The sequence below is a fragment of the Pogoniulus pusillus genome, chromosome 7 (genome assembly GCF_015220805.1).
Source record: "Pogoniulus pusillus isolate bPogPus1 chromosome 7, bPogPus1.pri, whole genome shotgun sequence".
NCBI lineage: Eukaryota > Metazoa > Chordata > Aves > Piciformes > Lybiidae > Pogoniulus > Pogoniulus pusillus.
In genome coordinates, this window is record NC_087270.1 from 24281522 (window position 1) to 24306001 (window position 24480).

At 47.5% G+C, this 24480-nt stretch overlaps 1 long non-coding RNA gene across 2 annotated transcripts in view; it reads left to right on the forward strand.

Annotated features, from left to right (window-relative positions):
• The window catches only part of LOC135176835 (uncharacterized), a 29216-nt gene extending 5905 nt beyond the window's left edge, over positions 1–23311 (forward strand). The window contains exons 3-5 of one of the 2 annotated variants that reach the window (XR_010302851.1): positions 1676–1773; positions 15705–15765; positions 23212–23311. This is a non-coding gene — a long non-coding RNA (uncharacterized LOC135176835). The remainder of the gene's footprint in view (positions 1–1675; positions 1774–15704; positions 15766–23211) is intronic. The other variant, XR_010302852.1, reaches the window with a different exon arrangement.
• Positions 23312–24480: the final 1169 nt, after the last annotated feature.

Genomic DNA, 24480 nt, shown 5'->3' on the forward strand with positions numbered 1-24480 from the left:
AGAAACTTCTCCCCTGAAAAGGAAAGCCCAGGTTGATACCCATCCCTGGACACGTTTCAGAGAGGCTGAGGGACATGGCTTAGCCCCAGCCTCGGCAAAATTAGAGAATGGTTGGACTCCATGATCCTAAAGGGCTTTCCAGCAAAAAACATTCTATTATTCTGTGATTCCTTCAATGGATATTCATAGTTTGTCTTGAGCACCTCAGGGAACTGCCTGAAAGAGTCCAGCACACAGCCACCAAACTGCTGCAGGCAGTGAACATCTCCTGTGAGGCCAGGCTGAGGGAGCTGGGGCTTGGGGCTTGAGGCTTGGAGTGGAGGAGCCTGAGGGCTGCCCTCATTGCTATGCTAAAGATGTGCAGGGTAGTGTTTGGAGAACGCAGCCAGGCTCTGCTCAGGGATGGCCAAGGGCAGCACAAGGGGCACTGGGGGCAAGCTGGAGCAAAGGAGGTGTCAAGTGAACAGGAGGGAGAACTTTTTCCCTGTGAAGGGTGCTGGAGGCCTGGAGGAGGCTGCCCAGAGAGATTGTGGAGTCTCCTTCTCTAGAGACTTTCCAATCTCACCTGGATGTGTTCCTGTGTGACCTGCCCTGGATGACCCTGTTCTGGCAGGGGGTTGGACTGGATGATCTCTGGAGGTCCCTTCCAAGCCCTAACATTCCGTGATTCTGTGAGCATCATATGCACCCCAACGAGGTTACTCTCAGCCAGCAAGGCACCAGGGATTTAAGACAGGAGGTGGCAGCCTTGAGTAGCAACTCACTGCTGTGTCTGCTGAGTTAAGCCTGCACAGCTGGGAAGGAGTCAACTCAGCATCTGAGCTCTTCTCCTTGAATATCGCCCCGACAAGCAGCTCAGAGATTGAAGATGGCAACAACCAACTTTGTCTTTTATGCCTGATAAATGAAAACGTCCCTAAGTTATTTCATCATTTTAACATGGACTTGTATGAGATTTTTACAAATATTTGGCTCAGGAGCTGTAGAGGGAAAGGTTGCAGCACAGTGGAGTTTGAGCTGTCTCGTTCTCATCTGGGTTTGTTTCTTCTAACGAAGAAAAATCATGTTGCCAGTGAAAATAAACTCCCAATAAAATACCGTGGTTTCTATTAAGATAAGAATTGTGTCTAATCCTGGTCCTCCTTTGAAGTATCCTGGAAAGCTGGGTGAGCCTTCATCCTCTGGCTGTGGTCTGCAAGCAGATCACGAGTGACTTCTGTCTTCCTCGTGAGCTAATGGCAAGAGAACCTCATTTTCTTTTAGTAATATCAACGATTGGCATTTGCTGGTCAACAAAGCAGCACAAAGCCTTGCAATTTCCCAGTTGCAGCAGAGAGCCAAACTTGGTGACATCATTCTTTTTTTTCCCCTGTGAAAATGCTGAGCTGGGAAAAGACAGAAAAAAAAGATGAGATGAATCACAGCAACATCCCACTTCTGCTCTGCCTGAAGAACATGCACAGCAACAACCAAATGTAGCCAAGGGGGTTCTGCAATGTTTCCTGCTTCCTGATGGGTGTTCAGAGTAAAAACTGGGCTGGGAAATGTGATTGGAAATTTTGTGCATCTAGTGATTGGTTTCCCCTACAGCCCCACATTTTAAAAATACCCATTTGGGACCCAATCTCAATTCACCTGTTTTTGTTTGGTTGTTGTTTTTTTTTCTCTCATTCAGATGTACATGGACTGAGTGCAAGGTTGAGATGACACCAAGCTGTGTGGCCTGATTGTCACACTGGAGAGAAAGGATGCCATGCAAAGGGACCTGGACAGGTTGGAGAGGTGTGCCCAAGCTAACATCATAAAGTTCAACAAGGCCAAGTGCAAGGTCCTGCAGCTGGGTCAGGGCAATGCCAAGCACAAATCCAGGCTGGGTGAGCAGTGGCTGCAGAGCAGCCTGGAGGAGAAGGCCTTGAGAGTGTCACTTGGTGCCAAAGTGTCCAGGAGCCAGCACTGGTTGCTGGCAGCCCAGAGCCAGCTGTGTGCTGGCCGCAGCCAGAGCAGGGAAAACAGCAGCACAGGGAGGGGATTCTGCCCCTCTGCTCTGCTGAGACCACACCTGCAGCACTGCTTCCAGTTCTGGGGCCCCCAGTGTAAGAGGGACATGGATCTGCTGGAGTGGGTCCAGAGGAGACCACAAAGATGCTCAGAGGCTGGAGAACCTCTCTTATGGGGACAGGCTGCAAGAATTGGGGCTGTTCATCCTGGAGAGAAGAAGGCTTCCAGAACATGAAGGGGGCTACAGGAGAGCTGGGGAGGGACTTCTCATGAGGGCTTGTAGTGATAGGATGAGAGGGAATGGATTGAAGCTCGAGGAGGGCAGATTTAGACTGGAGATTAGGAAGAAATTCTTTAGAGTGAGGGTGGGGAGACACTGGAACAGGTTGCTCAGGGATGTTGTGGCTGCCCCTTCCCTGAAGGTGTCCAAGGCCAGGATGGAGGAGGCCTTGAGCAACCTGGGCTAGTATGGGAGGTGTCCCTGCCCATGGCAGGGACTTGGACCTGGGTGATCTTTAAGGTCCCTTCTAACCTAAACCATTCTGTGAATCTTTGAAAACTCTTCCTTTAAAAGATGGCAAAGCAACAAATCCTTCAAACAGACTAAGCTGCAACCCTGCTCTGCCTAGAAGGTAAACATGCACATAAGCTTTGGTCCACAGCAGAACACCATTTCTAAGCTTCTTTTTCTACATCCTGTAGACAAAAAGTGCAAGATGCTATTTTTTCCCTATGGCTTGATTCCTTCACTTAACCTCTGCAGAGAAGGGCAAGGAAGCTGCTGAAGGGTCTGGAGAACAGGGCTAGTGAGGAGCAGTTGAGGGAACTGAGTTTGCTTAGCCTGGAGAAAGGGAGGCTGAAGAGAGAGCTGGCTCTCTATAGGTCCCTGAAAGAAGGTTGGAGCCAAGTGGGGACTGATTTCTTCTGCTTAGTAACAAGTGATAGGATGACAGGAAATGGTCTCAAGTTACATCAGGGGAGGTTAGAAGAAACTTCTTCACTGGAAGTGCTCTCAAAGGCTGCCCATCGAGGTGGCTGAATCCCCCTCCCTGGAGGAGTTTCAAAGCTGCAGAGATGTAGTGCTGAGGGACATGATTTAGCCCCAGCCTTGGCAGAGTTAGAGAACAGTTGGACTGGAGTATTTTAGAGGTTGGACTCAATGATCTTAAAGGCCTTTCCCAGCTGAAAAGATTCCACAATCCTAAGCACAAATCTGCCTGCACAAATGCACAGGGACACAACAGGTTAGGAGGAAGGACCTGCGTGCAAGATCAGGTTTGCTGTAGGAGTGCAGTCCTGTTAAGACACAGCAGACATTGCCACGAAGGCTTTTGTTTAATCTATTTATTAAACAAACATTCCCCTGCCTTTGCATAAGCAGGCGGCCAGCTGCGGCTTCCACTTTAATAACCAACAGGGTGTGGTGAGTCCACTTCCTCAGGAGCCTTTCTGCCCTCCTACTGCTTTAGAGTCATTTATTCCTCAGTTAACATCCTTGCTTGCTGGCCTTGTTCTTCCCCTCTGTCTGTCAGAGAGAGATGAGTGAGCTGCACTCTCTTTTTAGTGCAAAAAGGGGGTGGGGGTGGTTCTTTGAGCCTGGTTCCCTAAAGAAGTAGGGTTTCTGTAATCACACTGTTCACACATTCAGCACCAATGGCATGCAGCCCTCTTGGCTGTTTCATGGGGAAGACAGACAGACTTCCAGTCTTCCAGCTTCCTAGCAATGGTATGGAAATGGCTGTCTGGAAGGAGGGCAGAGATCCTGCTGCTACCTTCCACGAAGTGAAAGCTTGCAGTGTGAAATAATCTCTTATTTGATGTGAGTTAGGAACTTGCCCCCCCCTACTATTTGACATTTACCAGACCAGCTCAGACACCTTGGCAGTAGGATGAAACTCTGTTTTCAGCATGGCAAAATGTACAAGCACATATAGACAATATTTACAAGCATTTTACAACTATATACAGATTAGACCTAATACAGAGACCCAAACTCCCTCCCAGAGAAACTACCCAGAAGGGCTCACAGATGCCCTCTGTTGTTCCCTTTCTGTCTCATACAGGCAAACCATTACAACAGCAAACAAAGCTTAAAAGCCAGCAAAGCTTAAGTGTTAGGTTGTTAGTCAAGATCAGAGAAGAGATATTAGAGCAGATCCAAGGAGAAGTGAAAGGGATCAGTGTCACAGACCAGACTGCCCAGAAAGGTGGTGGAGTTGCTGTCCCTGGAGGTGTTCAAGCAAAGCCTTGATGAGGCATTTGGTGCCATGGTCTATTTGACTGGTTAGGGCTGAGTGCTAGGTTAGTCTGGATGAGCTTGGAGGTTTCTTCCAACCTGCTTGATTCTATGATCCAGCAACACAGCCAGACAAAGTGAGCTAGACTGTTTCTGCTTTGACTTTATCAGCAAACTAATGAATGATGCACACATCATCATTATTTTCTTTTCACAATTAATGATCTGATTTCTCTCATTAAAACATTCAAATTAGCCTCAAACCAGTACATTATTAGACAACTCAAAATTCATTCCAGCTCTCCTTTGAAGCACTGATGTCAGAGAAGCTGATCTTCACCAGCTGCATTGCTGAGAATGTATTCACGTGGGGGTAGCTCTCACTTGGATGGCCACCAGTGAAACCAGGCACAGGCAGTATTTGCACTTTAGGTTTATGGAAGCTCTACAGTGAGACAGGACAAGGAGCAATGGTTTGAAACTGGAGCAGAGTAGATTTAAGCTGGACATCAGGAGGAAGTTCTTCACAAGGAGAGTAATAAGATACTGGAACAGGTTACTCAGGGCTGTGCTTGAGGCCCTGTCCCTGCAGACATTCAAGCTCAGCCTTGCTGTGTCCCTGTGCAGCCTGCTCTAGCTGGAGGTGTCTCTGCTGGGTGCAGAGGGATGAACAAGATGTCCTTGGAGGGTCCCTTCCAACCCAGTGCAATCTGTGTGAAGCTGTGAAGCTGTGGAATGACAGCTGCCACAATGTGCCTCCCCTCTGAAGTGCATGTGAGGCTGCACCTCTTACATGTAGATGGCATACCTGGGTGTAGTTGTCGTGGTGCTCTTTCAGATAATGCTGCCTTAAAACATTCCTCTATCCTTCTGAAGGTAGAATGTTCTCCCCTGAGTGCTGAAGAGATGTGAAACATGTTTGGTGAGTGGCTGCCACAGACCAAGTTATTAGAAGATACACACTGAGGTTCAAATATAAAAACCACAATTAAGATTCATTTAGGGTCAGGGTGAGCACTTCTCTTTCTCTGTGTCTTTTTTTTAATAAGGCTACTGAAACTGTGAAATAATCATAGAATCAACCAGGTTGGAAGAGACCTCCAAGCTCATCCAGTCCAACCTAGCACCCAGCCCTAGCCAGTCAACTAGACCATGGCACCAAATGCCTCATCCAGTCTTTGCTTGAACACCTCCAGGGATGATGACTCCACCACCTCCCTGGGCAGCCCATTCCAGTGCCAATCACTCTCTCAAGAAAGAACTTTCTCCTAACATTCAGCCTCTATCTCCCCTGGCACAACTTGAGACTGTGTATGTGCAAAGTGTGCTTCACACAACTGATCAGCACTGAACAGGGCCTTTGGGCCTTAACAGTTATTCAGAGCTCACCTGGAGTACTGTGTCCAGCTCTGGGGCCCTCAAGACAGGAAGGACATGGACCTCATGGAGGAGGTCCAGAGGAAAGGTGTGAAGATGATCAGGGGGCTGGAGAACCTCTGCTACAAGGACTGGCTGAGGGAGCTGGGAGTGTTCAGCCTGGAGAAGACAAAGGAGACTAAACAGCAACCTTCCAGTACCTGAAGATAGCCTACAAGAAGGCTGCAGAGGGACTGTTTGCAAAGGCCTGCAGTGGAAGGAGGGGCAGTGGTTTGAAATGAGAGATTTAGATTGGATGTTAGGAACAAGTTCTGCACCATGAAGTGCTAGAACACTGCAACAGGTTGCACAGGGAGGTAGTTGAGGCCTCAGCCCTGGAGATATTCAAAGTCAGGATCAACAAGGCTCTGAGAAACCTGATCTAATGGAGGATGTCCCTGCTGACTGCAGGGGAATTGGACTGAATGACCTTTGGAGGTCCATTCCAACCCGAACCATTCTGTGATTCTATGTATTAGTTTAAGCTTCTCTCCTTCACAGTCATGTGTATGAGATTGCAGAATGTGCCAAAAGATATTTTTTGCTCTATGGAAAAGTGCAGAAACCACCTGGGCCTTCACATGTCCGTGGTGCTGCAGAAAGGTGGTTTCCTTTTCTAAGAAGGGGAGTTTGGAGTCTTAAAGAAATTATTTCTGTTTCTTGGTTTTCCTAAGATGGCAGTAGCTGCAGCCTTGGCTGGTTTAGAACATGGCCAGATGTTTTGTTCTAGATTCAGATGTGCATAGACTCACAGAGTAGACTCTTTCACGTTGGAAAAGATCATCAAGTCCAACTAGTATCTAACTCTAGCAAGTCTGTGCTAAACTAAGTCCTCCAGCACCAGATTTCTGCATCTTTAAAAACACCTCCAGGTTGGGCATTCAACCACTCAGGGAGCCTATTCTCTTCAGGGGAGAAGTTTCTTCTGATCTCCAACCTAAACCTCCCCTGCGGCAACTTGAGGCCACATCCTCTCATCCTGTCACTTGTTATTAGAGGGAAGAGACCTATTCCAAACTTGCTCCAATCTCTTTTCCCCACCTGGCTCCAGCCTCCTTTCCAGGAGTTGCAGAGAGTGAGGTCTCCCTCTAGCCTCCTTTTCTCCAGAAAGAGGAACGTGGATAGAGATCTGCCATCCATGGCCACATGGGTCCTTCTAGCTGCCACACACTGAGCTGTCACAGAGCAGCTTTTGTGACTTCTTCCTAATTCATATTCAGCACAATTAGGTAGATTAGTTTAGGCAGTTAAAAATTCTGGTCTGAGATATGGCACCTGCCTTTGCCTCACCTATGTCAGCAGTACTCCTACAAACTCTTTCTGTTAGCACATCTGAAGAGTGGTGAGGAACTTCTACCACTGTTAATCCTCTCCATTGGCATTGCAGGGTGAATAAGAAATCATCTGTGTAGAACCTGCAAGCCTTGCTCACAATGCACAAGTATATGGCACAGACAGTGGCACAGGTTGCCCAGGGAGGTCGTGGATGCCCCCTCCCTGGAGCTGTTCAAGGCCAGGCTGGATAAGGCCTTCAGCAACCTGGTCCAGTGGGAGATATCCCTACCCATGGCAGCAGGGTTGGAAGTGGATGATCTGTGGTGTCCCTTCCAACCCAACCCATTCTGTGCTTCTGTCATGGGCAAGACTTCTGCTTGCACAAAAGATAAATGAATACCACTTAAGGAGTTGAATAGCTAAGCTCAGCAAACAGAAAGTAAGCTCAAACACTTATGCCAGCAAACAGAATCACATTTTAAATAAGGCCACACATGAAAACGTTCTCTTACACTGAGAGGAATTGTAGCTAGGTGCAAGTATGGTATTTGAAGAACTCTGAGGCACTGAGGAGATCTATTCTGAAGGAGGGAAAAAAGTCCTCATGAAATATCCATCAGAGGTTTTTTAAGGAGAAGATGCAGTCGAAGTATAATTTGGACTGCAAAGGGCATGAGCAGATGTTTAGGGAACCCTGTCCCTCTGATAGGAAAGTCTAAGAGATGTGAGCAAGTGGGTCCATGAGCAATGGAAGCAATGAAGCCTGCTTTCCAGTGAATTTGTGTCTCATGCAAGTTTTCCCTTTGGCCTTAATGGCCTTTTGCATCTGGCCTGGATAGATTTGGGCTCTTGCAATGTCCTTTCCTGTGGCTGGAGGCAGTGTCTGGATCTCCATCCTAGCTGGCTGCTTGCTTCAATTAAAATGGTGACAACTTTGTATCTTGAAAGCTGGGATTCACTTTCAAGTGCAGTTGGAAAACAGACACTGGTCTCAGAAGTTCCTGAAAGAGGAAGTGAAGACAGCGCAAGAGGCACTTAGACACTAAGTATGATGACAAAGGCCTTTTTTCCCTAAGAAACTGGAACAGTTGGAGGAGGCACTTCCTCCAGACCTGGTGATTTCCAGCACTCGCAGTCTGAAACTGGGGCACAGAAAGGGCAAATGGAAGCAGCACTCAAACCTGCTTTCAAGTTTGCATCTCTTAACACTGTTTTGTAGAGAGCTGGGGTCCAGGTTTACAATATTGTACCTCTTGTGCTGCGTTTGTTGGCTTATATTTGGAGCTTGCTTATTTAGTAGGTGAAAATATCTATGGTCAGAATGCCAGGAGGTGCTCTAAATCTATACCTAGCTTGCTTTTCTTTGTTTTACTCTCTGTTAGGCAAATGTTACTGATGTGGTTAATTTTGCTTCCCAAATTAATTCATCTTTTCCTTTTCCTTTTTTCTCTTTTCCCTTTTCTTTTCCCTTTTCTTTTTCTTTTTCTTATTTTTCTTTTCCTTTTTCTTCTTTTCCTTTTCCTTTTCTTTTTTTCTCCTTTTCTTTTTCTTTTCCTTTTCCTTTTCCTTTTCATTTTCCTTTTTCTTATTTTTATCTCTCCTTTCCTTTTTCTTCTTTTTCTTTTCCTTTTTATTTTCCTTTTTCTTTTCCTTTTCCTTTTCCTTTTCCTTTTTCTCTTTTTATTTTTCTTTTTCTTTACCTTTTTTTCTTTTCTTTACCTTTTTTTCTTTTCTTTTACCTTTTTCTTCCTTTCTTTTTCTTTTGTTTTCCCTAGGTGGGAGTTGCTGTGGGCATGAACAAGAAAACAAAATCCAGTGACAGATGTGTAAAACAATCTACCCAAACAGATCAATTTTAAGAGGCACATCTTGCGAAGCAGAACAATTTTCTGCAGTTCTTATCAACATTTTTATCACATCTTCTCCCCAGCAGGCCAGAACTCCCATTGTTTTCCTAATGCTTTGTTTGCCTTGAGAAATAGCCCTCCTTTGAGTACCTGAGAACCTGTAGCTGAAATCTGTGGCAGGGGCAGGCCTATACCTTTCTCCTAGGGAAAAAAAAAAAAAGAAATCTTAACTGGAAAATGAAAGAGGAAATTATCTGAGGAACTATTGTGAATACACAGCTCTGTGTTTTTCCCCTCTGGCTCTGAAAACTTCATTTAGCTGCAGGCATGGGCTGGAATAAGCTGCTTCGTGTTTGCTAAAACCAGTTCAGACATTTACTGTGCTCAGAGTAAAGTACTGCCTTGTGTCAGACTAAGAGAACAGTAGGTTTCATGTAGATTCATACAATCACAGAATGCTTTTGCTTGGAAGGAACCATAAAGATCATCCAGTTCCACCTTTGCTGCCATGGGCAGGGACACCTCCCACCAGCCCAGGTTGTTCAAGGTTTCACCCAGCCTGGCCATGAACAGCTCCAGGCAGAGAGCATCCACAACCTCCCTGAGCAACCTATGCCAGTGTCTCACCACCCTCACTGGAAAGAATTTCTTCCTAATTTCCAGTCTAAATCTCCCCTCCTCAAGCTTCTTCAAGGTTATGTCATTGCATACAAACATCACATATCTTGACTGCACAATCCAAAATGCTTTATCTAGCTGCTTGCCCAAGTGCAAAAGCACCAAAAGCAGGTATTTTGACCAAATACCTTCTGAGGTAACTAGGATGGGAAATCTGTGTACAGAAGTGTCATAAAAAGACTTACTTGCCTCAAGGATATTCTCAGTAAGAATGCACTGACCACTACAGCTTGTAACAGAGCAATATTTCAGCTAAGCAAACTGCAACTTCTGCTTCTGCACATCAACATAAGGGAAAATATTTTTACTGTGAGAATGCTGGAGGCCTGGAGCAGGCTGTCCAGAGAGGTTATGGAGTCTCCTTCTCTGCAGACTTTCCAACCCCACCTGGATGTGTTCCTGTGTGCCCTGCCCTGGGTGACCCTGCTCTGGCAGGGGTTTGGACTGGATGATCTCTGGAGGTCCCTTCCAAGCCCTAACATTCTGTGATTCTGTAAGCAGGCTGAATTATTGACGCAATAAATGTGGAGCCCCACGATGGTATTGTACACAGCTTTGCTTTTCCTACTGAAGAGAGCTCAGGAGTAATTGAAAACGTTCAATGAATTGCATCCTGAATGCCAGGCAGCTTCTCTCAGCAAATGGTCAGTGGTCAATAGATTGGCAGTGCAGAAAATTATTTCTTTCCTTGTTCTTTGAAGCCCATTTCAAAACTTGTCCCTCAGAAAGAGGAAGGGAAACTGTCTGAGAGAAGAGGAGGCTGAGGGGAGACTTCATTGCTTTCTACAACTCTCTGAATGGAGGCTGGAGCCAGGTGGGTGTCAGTCTCTTCAGGTGATAGAATGAGAGGAAATGGTCTGAAATTGTGCCAGAGGAGGTTTAGGTTGGAGATGATGAAAAACAGTCAAGGACTGGAATAGGCTGCCCAGGGAGTCCCCATCCCTGGAGGTGTGCAAGACACCTGTGGGCGTAGCGCTTTGAGATATGGTTTAATAGCTACTGTGGTCTTGTGTTGAAGGTTGAGCTTGATGATCTTAGAGGTCTTTTCCAGCTGAAACAATTCTGTGGTTCTATGTGCAGCTCTTCTTGCTGAAGATTCTAAATGGGCTCCACATCAATTAGCCTCTCCACCCTGACTTTGTCACTGGAAGAACCAGAAACTGTGTGACCTGCCCTACTCTAGTGGCAGGGAAGTTGGACTAGATGACCTTTGAAGGTCCGTTCCAACCCTTAGCATGATTCTGTGCTTCTGTAAGAGAAATGACAATGCAGTCAGTATCTGCAAACATCAAGTTCTGCAGAAAGATGTCATTGTGCTGTACTGTTTCCAGAGCAGCAGAGAAGAGTTTTGAATGCATTCACAAAGTGCTGATGTGGCTACAGGCTTCTTGGAACCTGTCTTTGTTCAGCTATTTCCTGTTACTTCCTCAGGCTGTGCATATCAGAAGTGAATGGGGACCTGCTCAGAATCTCCTCACGTTTGTAGGGGTGTGAAAAGATTCCTTGGACAGCTGTAGATGGGTGATATTTGCCAGTAAAAATGGAATAGAAAGCGAAAGCACAGCAGAAAGTTTTGTTTCATTTGAGGGTTTGATGCCTCTTGCCACAACACACCACAGCTAACAGCCTTCCCCCAGGCTGACCTTGCTCGACATCTCACCAGAGGCTGTATCTTACATCTCACCCTCTGAAACCGTCAGCACTCTGCATGCTTGCTGCTCCTTTCATCCTGAGACAGGCTCTCCAAGCTTTGTGCTCGCCTTTGCAGTGCCGTGCACACAGCTCTGCTGCAGTAGCTGCAGTCTGACACTGTGAGGTTGTCTGCGGGCCAGACAGTGCTGCAGGAGGGTTTTGAACGTTCCTGCCTGCATTAATAGATGATAAAATTAAGGACAAGACATTTCCACTGTCTTTCTTTGACTGATTGTGATGCTTCAGTGTATTTTTACTGTTTGTTGGCATCTGTAGGTTTGTTTGTGTGTGCTGGGAGAGGGCAGCAGGGCACTGCAGTGAATTGGGACTGTGCCAAGAGCTGGGTACTGCACTTGGCTAACATCAGCCCCATGAACACTCCAAGCTCAGGGCAGAGTGGCTGGAAATCTGCCCAGTAGAGAAAGACCAGAGTGTGCTGGTTGACTGAAAATGAGACAGGGTGTGCCCAGGTGGGCAAGAAGGCCACCAGCATCCTGGCCTGGATCAGCAATGGTGTAACCAGCGAGACCAGGGAATGGTGTGACCAGCAGGACCAGGGCAGTGATTGTGCTTCTGTACTCAGCACTAGGGAGGCCACACCTTGAGTGCTGGTTTCCATTTTGGGACCCACACTACAAGGCATTGAGGGGCTGCAGCAGGTCCAGAGAAGGGCAGGGAAGCTGCTGAAGGATCTGGAGAACAGGGCTGGTTAGGAGCAGCTAAGGGATCTGAGGGTGTTCAGAATGGAGAAGAGGAGGCTGAGAAGTGACCTTCTGGCTCTCTACAACTTCCTGAAAGGAGGCTGAAGCCATATGGGGGTTGGTCTCTCCTCCTTAGTAACAAGTGATAGTAGGAGAGGAAATGGCCTCAAGGTGCCTCAGGAGAAGCTTAGGTTGGAGAATAGAAGAAAACTATTGTCTGGAAGGGTCTGGAGCCTGGAATAGGCTCCTTGAGGAGGTGGTTGAATGCTCATCCCTGAAGGAGTTCCAAAGAAGCAGAGCTGTGGTGCTGAGGGACATGGTTTAGCCCAGCCTAGGTAGAGTTAGACAATGCTCAGACTTGATGATCATTTTGTTTTGGCCCTTTCCAACCAAAATGATTCTGTAGTTCTATGACACCTCACCTCTGTTGGTGGCCTTATTTCAAACATTCTTTGGTGCCCAATTGAATAAAGTGCTTTCAGAAGCTGTGGATGACCTGGCAGAGACTGAATTGTCCTTAAAACCATTTATGCTTTCAGGTTTGTGACCTTGATAGATGAGTGATGGGGAAAGTTGTCCCCATGCCATCTGCACCTGGTAGCTTTGCCATGCAGCAGTAGGTCATATAGTTTCCAAACATGACTGGCTTCTGATAGCAGTGGGAAATTGGCAGCTTGTACATGAAAGCAGTTAGATTCCAGTTTCCTCTTTGGGATTTTCACTGAAGTAGAAAAAAAATTGTTATTGCTGGAGTCTCTGTGCTGTATGTCAGAGCTTCTCTTTTGTAGCCATTCAAAATCACAGAATGTTAGGGTTTGGTAGGGACCTCCAGAGATCATCCAGTCCAAACCTCCTGCCAGAGCAGGGTCACCCAGGGCAGGTCACACAGGAACACATCCAGGCGGGGTTGGAAAGTCTCCAGAGAAGGAGACTCCACAACCTCTCTGGGCAGCCTGCTCCAGGCCTCCAGCATCCTCACCATAAAAAAGTTTCTCCTCATGTTAAGGTGGAATCTGCTGCGTTCCAGCTTGGACCTGTTGTAGCTTGTCCTGTCACTGGGCATCACCAAACAGAGCCTGGCACCTTTATCCTGACCCCCACCCCTCAGGTATTTGTACACATTGATCAGATTCTCTCTAATAGAGTCATAATCATAGAATCAAGCAGGTTGGAAGAGACATCCAAGATCATCCAGTCCAACCTATCCCCCAGCCCTATCCAGTCAACTAGACCATGGCACTAAGTGCCTCATCCAGGCTTTCTGGATTGGAAGAGACCTCATAGATCATCAAGTCCAACCCTTTACCACAGAGCTCAAGGCTAGACCATGGCACCAAGTGCCACATCCAGTCTTGCCTTGAACAGCTCCAGGGACGGCGACTCCACCACCTCCCCGGGCAGCCCATTCCAGTGTCCAATGACTCTCTCAGTGAAGAACTTTCTCCTCACCTCCAGCCTAAATCTCCCCTGGCACAGCCTGAGGCTGTGTCCTCTCGTTCTGGTGCTGGCCACCTGAGAGAAGAGAGCAACCTCCTCCTGGCCACAACCACCCCTCAGGTAGTTGTAGACAGCAATTAGGTCACCCTTGAGCCTCCTCTTCTCCAGGCTAACCAATCCCAGCTCCCTCAGCCTCTCCTCATAGGGCTGTGCTCAAGGCCTCTCCCCAGCCTCGTCGCCCTTCTCTGGACACGCTCAAGCATCTCAATGTCCCTCCTAAACTGGGGGGCCCAGAACTGAACACAGTACTCAAGGTGTGGTCTAACCAGTGCAGAGTACAGGGGCAGAATGACCTCCCTGCTCCTGCTGACCACACCATTCCTGATGCAGGCCAGGATGCCACTGGCTCTCTTGGCCACCTGGGCACACTGCTGGCAGGCCTCAAGAAACAACAGAGTGGAATCAAAGTATACTTTTCTCCCTCTTTCTTTGTCATTGCAAACATAATGGGGTGCAGTGGTGTTCAGTGTTCTTTCAGTTCTCTTCTCCAGAAATGCTGCAAAGCTGCAGCAGAGAGGCTGAGAGCCCTGGAGCCAGTTCAGTCTAGAGAAGAGAAGGCTGAGAGGGGACCTGATCAATGTCTATAAATATCTGAGGGGTGGGTGTCAAGTGGAGGGGGCCAAGCTCTTTTCAGCAATGCACAGCAATAAGACAAGGAACAATGGATACAAACTGGAACAGAGAAGGTTTCACCTCAACATGAAGACAAACTTCTTTACAGTGAGGGTCATGGAGCACTGCAGCAGGCTGTCCAGAGAGGCTGTGGAGTCTCCTTCCCCGGAGACTTTCAAAACCCTCCTGGATGTGTTCCTGTGCAGACTACTTTAGGGGATCCTGCTTTTGGCTGGGGGGTTGAACTCAATCTCTGGAGGTTCCCTACAAGCTCTAATATTCTATGATTCTGTTGTGATGACTTCTTCACAAGGGAAGTTTAAATCAGCTCAGCAGGTAGGGAGCCAGTGGTGCTGGGTAGGATGCAGGCAGTTGCCTCATCTTCAGCTCTGCAGAGAACCACCAAGGATCTGCGTTGCTGACAGCCAGCTGGTGAAGTTTTTTTTTCCTGCTCTCCCCAGCACAAAGCAGCTGCTTTGGCTCTGCAAGTGATTAAAAAAGCTGCTGTCCCTGGAAGGCAGGGAGAGTTGTTTGTTACAGCCTGTGTGTGTTTTTATACATCTGCCCTGGCTTTGGGTTTTTTTTTCCCCCATCACTTACTGAAGATGCAGGTGCAACCATGTGGCTTAGTCTGTCATTAATCACACAGGAGATAGAACAGTGTGGTTTTCTCTGTCATTAATCACACAGGTAATTCTATTTGTCTTAAAATCAAGGCAAATATCTCTTGTGTTCTGTCCATCTGTTCCAGACACCACCAGGAAGCTCATCACCATGGTGCTGGAACAGGCTGGTGCACAAACAGCAATCAGCAGTTATTAACTTAATAGTATTCCTCAGTCCATAAAGCTAATATTGGCAGAGATAATCCACATCACACTCTGTAAGAGAGATTCCCAACTGATACACTTCATTCTGCAAGTACAAGAGGATGGATCAAAATCAGGAGAGGATTCATTTCACAGGAACACAGGATGTTAGGGATTGGACAGGACCTCCAGAGATCATCGAGTCCAACCCCTCTGCCAGAGCAGGACCAGAGCAACTAGATCAGGTCACACAGGAATGCATCCCGATGGGTATTGAAAGTCTCCAGATAAGGAGACTCCACAGCCTCTCTGGGCAGCCTGTGCCAGTGCTCTGGGACCCTTACAGTAAAGAAGTTCTTCCTTATGTTGAGGTGGAACCTCCTGTGTCTATACCCATTACCCCTTGTCCTATCACAGGGTGCAACTGAGCAGTCTGTCCCTTCCTTCCTGACCCCCATCCCTCAGGTATCTATAAGCATTGATCAGATCCCCTAAGTCTTCTCTTCACCAGACCAAACAGCCCCAGGTCCCTCAGCCTCTCCTCACAGGGCAGTGCTCCAGCCCCTTCATCACCTTCGCAGTCCTCCCTTGGACTCTCTCCAGCAGATCTCTGTCCCTCCTGAACTGGGGAGCCCAAAACTGAATAGATTATTCCCGGTGAGGTCTCAGCAGGGCAGTGTAGAGGGGGAGGAGAAGGAGAACCTCCCTGGATCTGCTGTACACAATGGTATTTGTTACAAGGAGTAACATTTGTTACTCTCTCATGCAAGCAGCATAAATCATGAGTAAAACGTATACAAATACTGTTCTTCATATCCAGTCATCTACACTCCAGTGGCTGTCTGGTGTAGAACAACATTCTTGAGAAAGCCAAGGCCTGTGCTTTTTTCATGCATTAAATCAAAGCACTGAAAGTTCTCCTTTTCTCTCCCTTTTCCTCCAGCTGTTCATATGAACCAAGGCAGGAGTGGTGGCAGAAGGACATTTATCTCAAACCAAGTGAGGTGAGTTTTATCCAGCATCTGATCTCCTTTGGTGGTGGATGGTTGCAGCCTGTCAGGAAGCTGTAAGTCACTCTCTGCACTTACTCTTTTGAGCAGAATAAAACTCATCCTCTGCTTTTCTGTGCTCTGGAAAGAACATGAACCTTCCAGAACAGCTTTCTTTTCAGGAAGCAGAAGACTGCAATCCTCTAAAAGATCCTGAACAGCATTTGGAGGCTCCCAGCCTATCCTTACTCCCCATCCTCATTTACATGTGTTCAGTAGAAAAGGACTTGGGGGTGCTGGTGCATGAGGAGCTGGGCAGGAGCCAGCTATGGGCATTGGCAGCCCAGAAGGCAAATGGCAGCCTGGGCTGCATCCAAAGCAACATGGACAGAGTTGGAAACAGAGGATCCTGCCCTCTGCTCTGCTGTGATCTCACCTGGAGTACTTTATCCAGCTCTTGGGCTCCCAACACAAGGGATCCATGGATATGCTGGAGCAGGTTCAGAAGAGGCTACAAAGATGCTCAGAGGGCTGGAGAACCTCTGCTGTGGGGACAGGCTGGGAGAACTGAGGATGTTCAGCCTGGAGAAGAGAAGGCTCTGGGGAGCGCTTAGAGCTGCATTTCAGTATCTGAAGGGGACCTACAGGCAGGCTGGGGAGGGACTGTCCAGAAGGGCTTGAAATGATAGGACAAGGGCAATGGTATGAGAGTGGAGCAGGGCAGAGTTAGGTTGGACCTAAGGAGGAAGTTGTGCAGAAGGAGAGTGGTGAGACACTGGCACAGGCTGCCCAGGGCTGTGCTTGAGGCCCTGTCCCTGCAGACCTTCAAGCTCAGCCTTGCTGTGTTCCTGTGCAGCCTGCACTAGCTGGAGGTGTCCCTGCTGAGTGCAGAGGGCTTGTGTAAAGTGACCTATTAAGAGTCCCTTCCAGCCCAGTGCAAAGTGTGACTGTGTGAGGGTCTGCTGTTTGTTTGGTCACTTTTCCGGTGGCAGAGTGCTGATGGTTTCAGAGTCACCCTCTGGCGTTTCAGCTGCTGGCTCAAGTGAGCAGATTCCTCACAAGTGGCATCTTTGTGTGGATCTGGTGAAATAAGAGCCCACCCGTGTATCATTTTCCTTCCTTTTGTAGTGGGAAGCCCAATCCTTCCACTTTTTCTAGAGAGACTTCTAGACAGAGGCAAGATGGAGCTTTTTCAGGGGGCAGCTTTGTAGTTGTGGTGCTGTCACTGAGAAACGAAAGTGAAACCAAGGCATTGCAGGGCCTCGTTTTTATATGCAGTGACTTGGGCCTGCTCTAAGATGTCAAACTGCTGCTAACAACCTAACACTTCTGTAAGCATTACAGAGGTCACACAAGTGCTGCTCTGATGAGAGGGAAGGACTTTATCTGAGCTGACTGTGATTCTATCAGCAGGCACAAGCAGTTTGTGTAAGCTAGGGTTAGTCATTCAGTGAGCATGAATCTTACAATCATAGACTCACTGAATGGTTTGGATTGGAAGAGACCTTAAGATCATCCAGTTCCAAGCCCCTGCCATGGGCAGGGACACCTCCCACCAGCACAGGTGGCTTAGGGCCTCATCCAATCTGGCCTTGGACACCTTCAGGGAGGGGCAGCCATAACATCCCCGAGCAGCCTGTTCCAGTGTCTCCTCACCCTCACTCTAAATCCTAATCAGTCTAGATCTGCTCTCCTCAAGCTTCAATCCATTCCCTCTCATCCTATCACTACTAGCCCTCGTAAAAAGTCCCTCCTCAGGTTTCCTGTAGCCCCTTCAAGTACTGGAAGGCTGGTCTGAGGTATCCCTGATCCCTTCTCCTCTCCAGGCTGAGAGGAGGTTCTCCAGCCCTTAGATCATCTTTGTGGCCTCTGGACCCACTCCAGCAGCTCCATGTCCCTCTTACACCGGGGGCCCCAGAACTGGAGGCAATGCTGCAAGTGTGGTCTCAGCAGAGCTGAGCAGAGCAGAGGGGCAGAATCCCCTCCCTGTGCTGCTGCTCTCTCTGCTCTGGCTGCTGCCAGCACACAGTTGGCTCTGGGCTGCCAGCAATCAGTGCTGGCTCCTGGGCACTTTGGCACCAGCTGAAACCCCCAAGGCCTTCTCCTGCAGGCTGCTCTGCAGTCACTGCTCACCCAGCCTGGATTTGTGCTTGGCATTGCCCTGACCCAGCTGCAGGATCTTGCACTTGGCCTTGTTTAACATTATGATGTTAGCTTGGGCACACCTCTGCAGCCTATCCAGGTCCTTGTGGATAGATCCCTTCCCTCCAGCATGTGAACTGCACCATACAGCTTGGTGTCATCAGTAAAGTTGTTCAGAGTGTCGCAGTCCCTTCGTCCATGTTGCTGACAGAGATGTTAAACAGCACTGGCCCCAGTACTGACCCCTGAGGGGCACCACTTGTCTCCATTTGGACACTGAGCTATTGACCACTCTCTGAGTGTGACCATCCCAGCCATTTCACTGTCCAGCAAGTGGTCCTCCCCTCAAGTCCATGCTTTTTCCATTTGGTGACTAGAATGTCACCAAATTGGAAAATCTCACTGGTGGTGGTATTGGTTTAGTCTCTGCTTAATCTGTGCAATAAACTAATGAAAAATGTAAGCAGTTGTTGAGAAAACTGTTGCCAAATGGGCTGAAATGGCTGGAAAGGCCAACAGGAATCTTGAAAAACAGCATCATTCTCTACAGCTCTGCTCTACCTTGAACACTTCTCTCCTGGCTCAGCTGTGGAAAGGAGTCTAAAGTACTGGGTGACTTTCACACATGAGGGGCAAAGTGCAGCATTTTTATCCTGTCATTCCCTTTTATCAGTCTCAGTCATTAAGCAAGTGGTGGATATTACGATCAATATTGCCTTAAACATTTAATAGTACAGTCCTGGTCTCCCCAGCAGAAGAGGGACACAAAGCTCGTGGAGCAAGTCCAGAGGAGGACCACAAAGATGGTCCAAGGGCTGGAGAGGCTCTGCTGTGAGGACAGACTGAAGGAGCTTGGGGTGTTCAGCGTGGAGAAGAGAAGACTCTGGGAGGACCTTAGAGCTGCCATCCAGTACCTGAACGGATCCTATAGGAAGGCTGCAGAGAGACTTTTGCTGAGGGTGTCTAGAGACAGGACAAGGGGGAATGGTTTGAAGCTGAAGGAGGGCAGGGTTACACTGGAGCTAAGGAAGAAGTTCTTCAGTATGAGGGTGGTGAGACTCTGGAACAGGTTGCACAGGGAGGTTGTGGATGCCCCTTCCCTGGAGGTTTTTAAGGTTGGATGAGGCCTTGGGCAACCAAGTCTAGCTGAGTGGCATCCCTGCCAATGGAGGGGGGTTGGAGTAGATGATCTCTGATGTCCCTTCCAACCTAAGCTATTCCATGATTCTCTGATTTCTTCTTAGACAAACTATATGCATCCCATTGCATTTCTTTCACAGCCTTCTCTTCTCCAGGCTGAACAGCCAAAATTCTTTCAGCCTGTCTGCACAGCAGAGGTTCTCCATCTTTGTGGTCCTCCTCTGCTCTCGATCCAGTGAGTCCCCCAGGTGAGGCCTCACCAGAGCAGAGCAGAAGCTGTCACCCTGTTCCTATGCGTGTTTCATCTCTTCCACAGGGATCTCTTGTGGATACCAAGCAGGAACACAAATGTAGTCATCCTGATTATTTTTTTTTTCTTCAAGTGCTATCTCTCATAATAATCCTCTGTGGCTTTCTGCTCCACCCCACTTTTGGATGTTCTTAATTTAGATAAGATATTCCTCTATCTTTTAGCAGATTCTGTATTGGGATGTAAACCCCCAGCTATGAAATAGATATTCCACGGGGCAATATTGTTAACAGGGGCAATTACTGATAACAGCCAGACTTGAATAGTTAATCTCATGTGTTCCAAATGTGACCTTTTTGTTGCATGCTACAAGAAGCATCTCATTAGTTAATGAATACAGACAATGAACACAGTGGGGAGGGAGGGATTGCACTGAACTGTCAATGACTTCAGCTTTAAATAGCTGCTTTTTTTTCTCTCTCTCAAGGCAAAAGGAGCAGATAATTTCAGTCCCCTATCTTGAATAACATTCTTTGTAATTAGTCAATGGAGTGTTAATGTTCTTACTGGTGAATTCATAGAATGGTTTAGGTTGGAAGGGACCCCAAAGATCATCTAGTTCCAATTCCACTGCCACAGGCAGGGACACCGTCCACTAGTCCAGGTCACTCAAGGCCTCATCCAACGTGGCCTTGAACACCTCCAGGCAGGGTGCGTTCATGACCTCCCCAATTAGATACCTGTTCTCTCTCCTTTTGTTTGCTTTTGGGGAGAAAACGAAGCTGCAATTGCTATGTGGTGGTTGGTCTCAGGAAAAGGAATGAGTGGAACAACCTTCCCAACCATGGAAGGGTACATCTCACAAAGAAACCTGTAAAGACAAATATGCCAGACTGGCCATGCCTCACTCACTGTGCTAAGCAGTCATAGAATCATTTTGGTTGGAAAGGACCTCTAAGAGCATCAAGTCCAACCAATTCTGCCACTAAGCCATGTCCCTCAGCACAGCATCTCTGCTCCTTTTAAATACCTCCAGGAATGGGCATTCAACCACCTCCCTGGGCAGCCTGTGCCAGGCTTTGAGAACCCTTTCAGGGGAGATGTTTCCTCTAATCTGCAGCCTAAACCTCCCTTAGGGCAACCTGAGGCCATTTCCTCTCATCCTATCACTTGTTATTAGGCAGAAGAGCCCAACCCCCACCTCACTTCAGCCTCCCTTCAGGCAGTTGTTGAGAGCAAAGAGGTCTCCCCTCAGCCTCCTCTTCAGACTAAACACTTCCAGTTCCTTCAGCTGCTCCTTCCCAGCCCTGTTCTCCACACTCTTCACTAGCGTTGTGGCTCTTCTCTGGAGCTGCTGCAGCACCACAATGTCCTTGCAGTGAGGGCCCCAAAACTGACCCCAGCACTCAAAGCATGGCGATCCCAGTGCCAAGTATGTGGAGGGATTCTTTTGAGGCCTAAGAGAAATGTTTTGACACACCTAGAAAGCAGTCCAGATCTAAATTAGATTAAATGAAATGAAGCATCAAAGTGCAGAATCTGGAGGTCAACAGGATGTGCCTTATGGAAAGGAACAAACAAGAAAGGAAAATGAATTCCCACTGTGGATACTTTAGCCCTGGATTATGCTTTTCTATCCCATTTCTGCCATGTGTCCTGTATGTTAATATCTTTGCTTTCATGTTTGTTTGTCTTGTAAGTTTGTCAGTCATTACACATTGTCATTTAGAATCAGCTTAGCACCCAACCACTGTGCTGAGCAGCTCCACTGGATAATGACTGCAGGATTAGCCTGCTACTAATTAAATGTTGCTGCCTCTGAGCTTGAAAATGAAACACCTCAATGGAATTTAAGAATTATTGCTTTATTTAGGTTGTGTGTCTAAATAGTATGCAGAGGTGTAGCAGGTCAGTGCAGACACAGAGCAACCTTAAAAAGAATCAAATTAAAACAAGCAAAAGGAAAAGAGAAAGAGAGAGAGGGAGGGAGAAGAGAGCAAGAAAGTGAGAGAAAAAAAATGCACAAAAACTTCACACACAAATTCATTAAAGCAGGAAGATTTTTTTCTACACTCAGCTGAATCCTGAGGGTAATTTCCTCATTTTGCCTTTGTCCAACCCATAATAATGGGTTTCTGTCTGTCCTCTTTGTCACTCACAGATGGGTCTCCAAAATGTGCACGTGATAAAATAGGACACGTTGCCTGTTTGTTGAAGCCTAGAGGTGCACCTATTTCAGTGAAGCAGCAGCTGGGCTCCCTACTGCTTGGCCACTACAGACCTGCTGTTTGAGGGACCTGTTACAAGGGCTCGTAGGGACAAGGCAGGAGGGAATGGACTGAAGCTTGAGGAGGGCAGATTGAGACTGGAGATGAGGAAGAAATTCTTGAGAGTGAGGGTGGTGAGACACTGGCACAGGTTTCCCAGGGAGGTTGTAGCTGCCCCCTCCCTGGAGGTGTTCAAGGCCAGGCTGGATGAGGCCTTGAGCAAGCTGGGCTGGTGAGAGGTGTCCCTGCCCGTGGCAGGGGAGTTGGAACAGGATGATCTTTGAGGTCCCTTCCATTCTGTGATGATTAAATAACTGACTGAACGCTTGTCTCTCACACTGCTTTAGCTGCTCTGCAGTTTTACCACTTGAATTCCCTGGTGAGTGTTTTAGGCTGAGTGAAGCCTTCCTTCGTTTGATCTTTTGGAACTCAGCTACCAAACCTCACAGTGTTCCACCATTCAGAGACAGCTCTTTGTTTATTTCAAAGATTTTATTAAACTGACCTGTTCCATCCTCCTCAGGTCTCCAAGGCCTAGAGCAGCTGAGTATGATGGAGAAGTGTTCCTACCCATGGTGGGCTGGTTTGAGCAGATGATGTCTGAGGTCCCTCCCAAGCTGAGCCATACTGAGATTCACAGAATCACAGAACTGTCAGGGCTAGAACAGACATCAAGGATCATCCAGTTCCAAACCCCCTGCCATGGGCAGGGACACCTCACACTAGGTCAGGTTGCCAAGAGCTACATCCAGCCTGGCCTTGAACACCTCCAGGGATGAAGCTTCCACCACCTTCCTGGGCAACCTGTTCCAGTCTCTCACCACCCTCATGGTCAAGAACTTTTTCCTATCATCTAACCTAAATCTATCCTCCTCTAGCTTGGATCCATTTCTCCCAGTCCTATCACTACCTAACACCCTAAAAAGTCCCTCACCAGGTTTCTTTCAGCCCCTTCAGATACTGGTAGGCCACAATAAGGTCACCTCAGAGCCTTCTCTAAACTGAACTACCTCAACTCTCTCAGCCTGTCCTCATAGGATAGGAGCTCCAGCCCTCTAATCATCCTTGTGGCACTTCCCTGGACACCTTGCAGCAGTCTGTGACTGCAGTGGTGTGCCCTCGTGTGACACAAATTATAGAAATGCTGAGCTTTTGTCTGAAGTAGCAGGGATGATTGCTAATCCTGACCTGCCAGCTGAAGGATCTTAAATCATAGTATCCATGAGAGGTCTGCAAAAGCCTCAGCTACTTCTATCTGTCCTGTGTTAGCATGGAGGTGGAGTCATTTGACTCTCCCAACAGATGCAGAGCCTGAGCTTTCCACCTTGAACTTTTATCACATTTAAGGATTCCTGCTGAATAACAATAATAAAAGATGAATCCCATCTGCTTTTCTGTTGCTTGTTAGCTCAGTGCACAACTGCCCAAAGTTTAGTCTGCCAGCCAAGGCAGGCAGGGACTTATCAACATGACTGATAGGATAAAACCAGTGTAACTTATTTTCACACCTCCCCAGATCCCAGAACAGTTAGGAAAGGAAAGCCCCAGAGTTGAAAGGCAACTGTTTGTGGGAAGATACAGCATCAAACAAAGGTTTCATTGAGAGCTTTGGGTGGACTAAGTGATATTGTTGACTGATTCTTTGCCCATTGCCACTCCTAGGCAGGAAGTGCAGCAGGAAACAGAAAATAAAGTGTGGAGAAGAAAAACATGGAAAGGCTGCCAGGAAGACTTGTGTGCTTAGCAAGCTGTGGAGGCCCAAGCACTGAAAAGGTCAGTAGGTGCTGTGTTTGGGGGCTCTCCTTAGTGCTGCATCTTTGAACTGCAACAGGATTGCTCCAACCGTTGCCTCGGCAGGACTCTAGGTTAATCCTGAGTGGGAGAGGAAAGCGCCCATGGGGCTTGGCAATAATTGCTTGTTCTTTCCTCATGAAGACATGCTTTTGTTCCTAGCTAGTGTGGAAGGTGGCTTCTCCTTTCTCTCTGCATCTGTAGCCACTCTGAAAAACAGATCATTTTAGAAGACACTCCAACCTGCAATTGCAGAACCAAATGTCACTGCGGAGATCTGAGGCTCTCTCTCCTGACACATAGCTAAATTCTATATGCATGTGCAAGCAGTTCCACAAGCCTGCTAATCAGTGCCCCAAAGCAAGTTAGATGGAGCTTAGAAGGAATGAATAAGAGAAGAGAAAAATGCCAGGGGTAAAGAAAGGTAAAAAAACACAGAGAACAAGAAGAAAGAAAATCACTGAAAGTGTAAACTGGTATCATTGATGGCAGGCCAAGCAACAAGGCAGGCATTCTGCTGTTGAGTCACATTGCAGGCCCCTGTTAAGAGTGCAACACACAAAGCATGGAAGATGCTGTGCAAGAGAGGTGTGTATAAAGGATGAGCAAACAGAGGAGGATCACAAACAATGAAAAAGTGAGCAGAAAGGTTTTGAGGCAAGGTCAGAAAACAGAATAATGGTGTGAAAACTGATATGGAAGGGAAAGGGTGAGACAGTAGAAGGGAAGATGAAAGTGTAGCCACTGACATTTGCTAGGTGTTATTAGAAATGTGTCCTTTTGCCACTTTGGGATGCCATACACATTGAATCATAGAGTGGCTTGGGTTGGAAGGGACCTCCAATGTCCAGTCCAATCCTCTTGCACTCAGCAGGGACATCCTTAGGTTGCTCAAAGTCTTGTTGGGCCTGACCTTCAATATCGGCAGGGCTGGGGCCTCAACTACCTCCCTCTGCAACTTGTTGCAGTGTTCTAGCACATTCATGGTGCAGAACTTGTTCCTAACATCCAATCTAAATTTGCTCTTTTCTCATTTCAAACCATTGCCCCTTGACCTATTACTGCAGACCTTTGGGAGCAATCCATCTGCAGCCTTCTTGTAGACCCTCAGGTACTGGCAGGCTGCTATTAGGTCTTCCT